Below are 5,179 nucleotides of genomic sequence, written 5' to 3'. Positions count from 1 at the left end.
ACCCATTACAGCATGTGAAGGGGAAGCGGTGTAGACTGAGAGAGGAGCTGGAGGAGGAGACGGGCTGTAGGGCCGTGAGAGCGACACCACTGTCCCCGGAGCCAGTGACTGAGGTCCAGACGTGCTGTCAAAGGCGGTCTGAGAGGAAGGGATGAGGGGAGGAGGTGGAGGAGGGGCAGGCGGGACGAAATGCTCCAGGATTTGATGGCCGCTGAGAAGTGATTACAAAGGAGAAATGTTTAAGGAAGTATTTTGCACTGAAAAATCATTTGTCACATCCCAGTTAACCCAAAAATAAACATCTTTATGCAGTTATTTCTTTCATTAAGGACAAAATGATAATTTACCAACATACCTGGATAATATATGGATAAATAAAAGATAACCTCAACTTAAGGTTCCAAAAACTGAGGTAACTGAGATATATAAGCAGCACAATATTATATCATATTGTTATAGATATATATTTTAATTATAAAGCACAATTATAACATAAAGCAATATTTATTTTACCCTATTTTTTATTCCCATCTCACACATCTGCATTCAAAAGGTTGTTTTTTGCAACCTTCCCCCCTTTTTATATATAATGCCTTTCTATAATAAAAATACATTTGTGATACATCTTACCTCACAAACGTGGAAGCAAAATGGTTAACATAAAAAATGAACTTATACAGCCATACTATCTTTGCAAGTGCAGACTGTTTTTTTTGTAGTTCAATCAGTCTTTCTTTTTTAATTTATATATTAAGCATTAAAGAAACTATATATTTCTTGTTCACTGTAATAAAAACTGATTTAAAGATTAAAAGATGAGATTAAAACATAATTGCACAACCGCCCAGTAGGTGGCAATATGCACTAAGAATGCAAATCGCCATTAAACAAAAGAAGAAGAATCAAGAAATATAATTGTAGATGTGGCATTCTTTTGGGGATGTCTTTGTGTGTCAACTGAAGGGACTTCACAATAATACTTGAGATACACTAGTTAAAGGAATAGTTCACCCAAAAATGAAAACTTGCTGAAAACGGACACACTCTCAGGCCTCTCACATCAAAATCCAGCCACATATTTGTTTAGAGCTGTTTTGGCTTGTAAATGGTGCTTGATCTGTGCAGATTTCTCTCCTGATTCAGACGAGACGACTTTTTTAATGGAGAAAGCAATATTATCAACTTTTATTTTATTCTGACACAACTGTTTTAAGTTAAAACGTCTTAATAATGGATTTGTTTCTTACAAACATGCAGCTTTTGGCTTCTCAAGACATTAACTGATGGACTGGAGTGATGTGGATCACTTGTGGATTACTGTGATGTTTTTATCAGCTGTTTGGACTCAATGTAGCATTGCATCACTTGCTCACCAATGGATGCTCTGCAGTGAATGGGTGCCGTCAGAATGAGAGTCCAAACAGCTGATAAAAACATCACAATAATTCACAAGTAATCCACAGCACTCCAGTCCATCAGTTAACATTTTGTGAAGCCAAAGTCTGTGTGTTTGTAAGAAATAAATCCATTATTAAGACCTTTTAACTTTAAACCTTCACTTCTGGCTAAAATATGACTCCATAATCCATAGTAACGCTTCCTCCAGTGAAAAAGTCCATCTCCTGTTGTCTCTCACATCAAAATCCAGCCACATATTTGTTTAGAGCTGTTTTGGCTTGTAAATGGTGCTTGATCTGTGCAGATTTCTCTCCTGATTCAGACGAGACGACTTTTCCCTGAAGAAAGCAATATTATGGATAGAGGACTCATTTTATTACAAACACAGATTTTCACTTCATGATGTTATTTGATGGACTGGAGTGTTTTTATCAGCTGTTTGGTCTCTCATTCTGACGGCACCCATACATTTGAAGTCAATTTTCAGCATTTTTTTTTTTTTTTTTATTGTTGTTTTTGTCAACTATTTCTTTAAAATTAGTTAATGCTTTAAGTACTATTGCATAATGAACAGTAGCACTTTACAATGAGGTTCTAGTTATAACACCTTTTCATAGAACAAACTAACAATGAAAAATACTTGTGTGCATGTATTAATTGTACTAGCATGTATTAATCTTATAGTTAGTGTTAGTTTCAACATTTACTTTTAATATTTAAAAAAATAAGACATTAACTGATGGACTGGAGTGATGTGGATCACTTGTGGATTACTGTGATGTTTTTATCAGCTGTTTGGACTCTCATTCTGACGGCACCCATTCACTGCTTATAGGATCCATTGCTGATCAAGTGATGCAATGCTACATTTCTACAAATCTGATGAAGAAACAAACTCATCTACATCTTGGATGGCCTGAGGGTGAGCACATTTTTAGAAAATCTTCATTTTCGGGTAAAGCTCTTCCTACTGTATATGCTGTATGTGAATTTATGTCCAATACATGTAATGTCCAATACAGTTTTTCACCGTATATAGTAGGGGAATTTACCGTTAACCATTTAACAGGCTTTTACTGTAGCATTTTTACAATCTTTTACCGTTAAATTCACGGTCATTTTTTACAGTGTATACATATATACTTTAACTGTAGAGAGAGAAGTGACGTGCCTGTATTCTTTGGCAGCTGTTGGCCGGGGTCCGTTGAGGGACGAGTCTGGCAGTGGGGGCCCGTGGTGGGCTTGAATGCGTCCTAAAGAGTGCTGTCGGGCTGCAGCGGCGGTGGAGGGGGCCGCGGGCCGGTATGCTCGGTCCAGGGACTGAGTCTGTGTGGGGCCTGCGTCGTTCCCATCAGCTCCTGCTCCACCTGCTTCCTGCGGGTGGCTGGGACTCGCTGGGTACGAGTGTTCATCTGACATGCCAGATCTGGGTTAAAGCACAGAACAACATACAGACACACAGCATGCACAATATAGTTATAATGTGTTATACTGAAGCTCATTTCTGATCATTGTTGAAACATTTGTGTGTAATCAAACTCTTAAATTATTTACTTGAACTGAACATCAAGGTACCTTTTTTATTTTATTTTTTTGAAGAAAACCATATAGTATGGGTCATTTTCATCCACTTTATGCATTCGTGTACGTTTTTGTAGTCATGCATTAAAAGTGAGTAATGAACATGTCATTAATACTGCTTATCTGCTTTACTGAACCCTGGCAAGTAAAATAAAAATAGACAAAAGTTAATCTTCACAAAACAACAAAAAGAAAATATAATCATTTTTACTAGTTTATGATTTTTTTTTCTGCATTGCTGAAATCATTGCCTAATAGGTTTTAAGGTAAGTCATTTAAAACAGTGTTTTCCAATACTTAACTAATGAATATGCATCTTCAATCTCTCTCAAGCAGACAAGGATGAGATAAAACTTGAAGTAAATCCAATCTCATCTTCAAAATACATTTTGTGTTCTGCATACAGTCAGATTTGAAAATGCATGACAATGAGCAAATAATGACTCAGAGGCGACTAATGCAGCACGGGCCATTTGAAATAATGTTGTAGTGCTTTTTTTTAAAAATAAATGATTGTGACTAATCTTTCATCTCCCTGTATATTGTTGGGTTTAACGTCAAATTCAGGGATACATAAACAAAATGATATTCCATTTTTAGATATCAACACCATAAAATGCATTAACAATACATTACACATTGGTTTCCCAAACTGAGCTTAATGTAAGAACTGCAGTGGGTTTGTGAGTTGATAAAAAGGAATCAATTAATTAAATCACAAAAATGTTTTGGCTTTGACTGTTTTGGCTTTGAATGACAAAAACGTTTGGGAATCCCTGCATTACATGAACAAACATTAATAAACATGAAAACAGCAATGACATTACACGGCCAAAGTCTTCTATAAAAAAGTAACTGTAATCTGAAACAACGTTATAGATACAGAAAGGTTAATGAAGCGTCGTGTCAACCAAAGCAGAGTAAAATTCAATAAGTGACAAGCAAATGAATAGCTTCATAGCATAGTAAGCACACATAGTCCTAATGCAGTTTATGAGAGCTGTCAAAGCTCAGTTCATTTTTAGGTGAACTATCCCTTTAAGTGAGTTAACCTTAGAGTCAAGAGATCACATGACTCACCTATCTGGAGACAGAGATCCTTCAGAAGACATGCCATGGTAAGGAGACGGTGTCAGGCGAGTGTCCGGACGGAATTCCTTATCATACGCCATCATGTTCCACTCCTGACGCCGGTTACGAGCTTTACGGACTTTCTTTACCTCGCGAGTGGGATCCTCCGTGTGCTTTTGCTCTTGCTAAGGCAGAAAAAAGGAAATGTTTCTATAAGCTTGAGTGATAATATTTAACCCCACAGAATAGGAAAAGTCTGTAAATCAACACTGTTCTGTAGTATTTTGAATCAATTCTCTCTACATGATCTCTTCTGTCATTTTGTTTTAGCAACCAACTTTTAAAATGCAACTATTTGATTACATTATAATAGCTATTTAACCAGTTTACCATGTTTACCAGGACATGCAATGTTCCCAATGCCTTCACTAGGGAATATTCTGAGCTGCGGTGTTAAATGCAGCAGACAGTGAGAAATATAATAAATCCATTGCACACTTTCAAGAGCCCTCCAAAACGGATTGGTAACTGGCAAAATATCTAGTATAATATGACTGATATATTATAAAAGCCTGTTTCTGCCACTGAAGAAAAAAAGTAATTACGGCTTTTATCTCACAATTCTGATTTTTTTAAAAATCGCAATTGTGAGTTTACATCTCGCAATTCTGATATATATATATTATATCTGAGAAATAAACTCGCAGTTGCAAGAAAAAAATCAGAACTGTGAGATTTAAACTCACAATTCTGAGAAAAAAATAATATATAAAGCGAGTTATAAAGTCCAATTCTGAGGAAAACTTGTAAAAAAAAAAAAAAAAGTCCGAATTATGAGATAAAAAGTTGCAATGATCTTTTTTTAGTTTTAATTTAGTGACGGAAATGGGCTTCCATAATATATGTATGTTGTTTTTTTGTCAAATATGTGCCTACTTTTAAATGGCCATCGCTGGAGAAAGATACTGTAATGTATTTTAGTGTCTTTTGTTGTTTGCACTTTTAGTTGGAAGCTCTGTTTTGTACCATGTCATTCTTGTTTCCTGTTTCCTCTTTTCTCTGTCTTTTTATCCTCTTGCAATGTATTGGATAAGCAGTCGGGACTGCATTTATGTACTTACACACACAC

The 5,179-nt window shown here is 36.0% G+C and overlaps 1 pseudogene; it reads right to left on the bottom strand.

Moving 5' to 3' along the window:
- The window catches only part of LOC107742445 (wiskott-Aldrich syndrome protein family member 3-like), a 26,020-nt pseudogene that overhangs the window by 7,105 nt on the left and 13,736 nt on the right, over positions 1–5,179 (bottom strand).

The sequence above is a fragment of the Sinocyclocheilus rhinocerous genome, unplaced genomic scaffold, assembly GCF_001515625.1.
Source record: "Sinocyclocheilus rhinocerous isolate Xijiao unplaced genomic scaffold, SAMN03320098_v1.1 scaffold1427, whole genome shotgun sequence".
Lineage (NCBI taxonomy): Eukaryota > Metazoa > Chordata > Actinopteri > Cypriniformes > Cyprinidae > Sinocyclocheilus > Sinocyclocheilus rhinocerous.
This window is presented reverse-complemented; position numbering and strand designations above follow the sequence as displayed.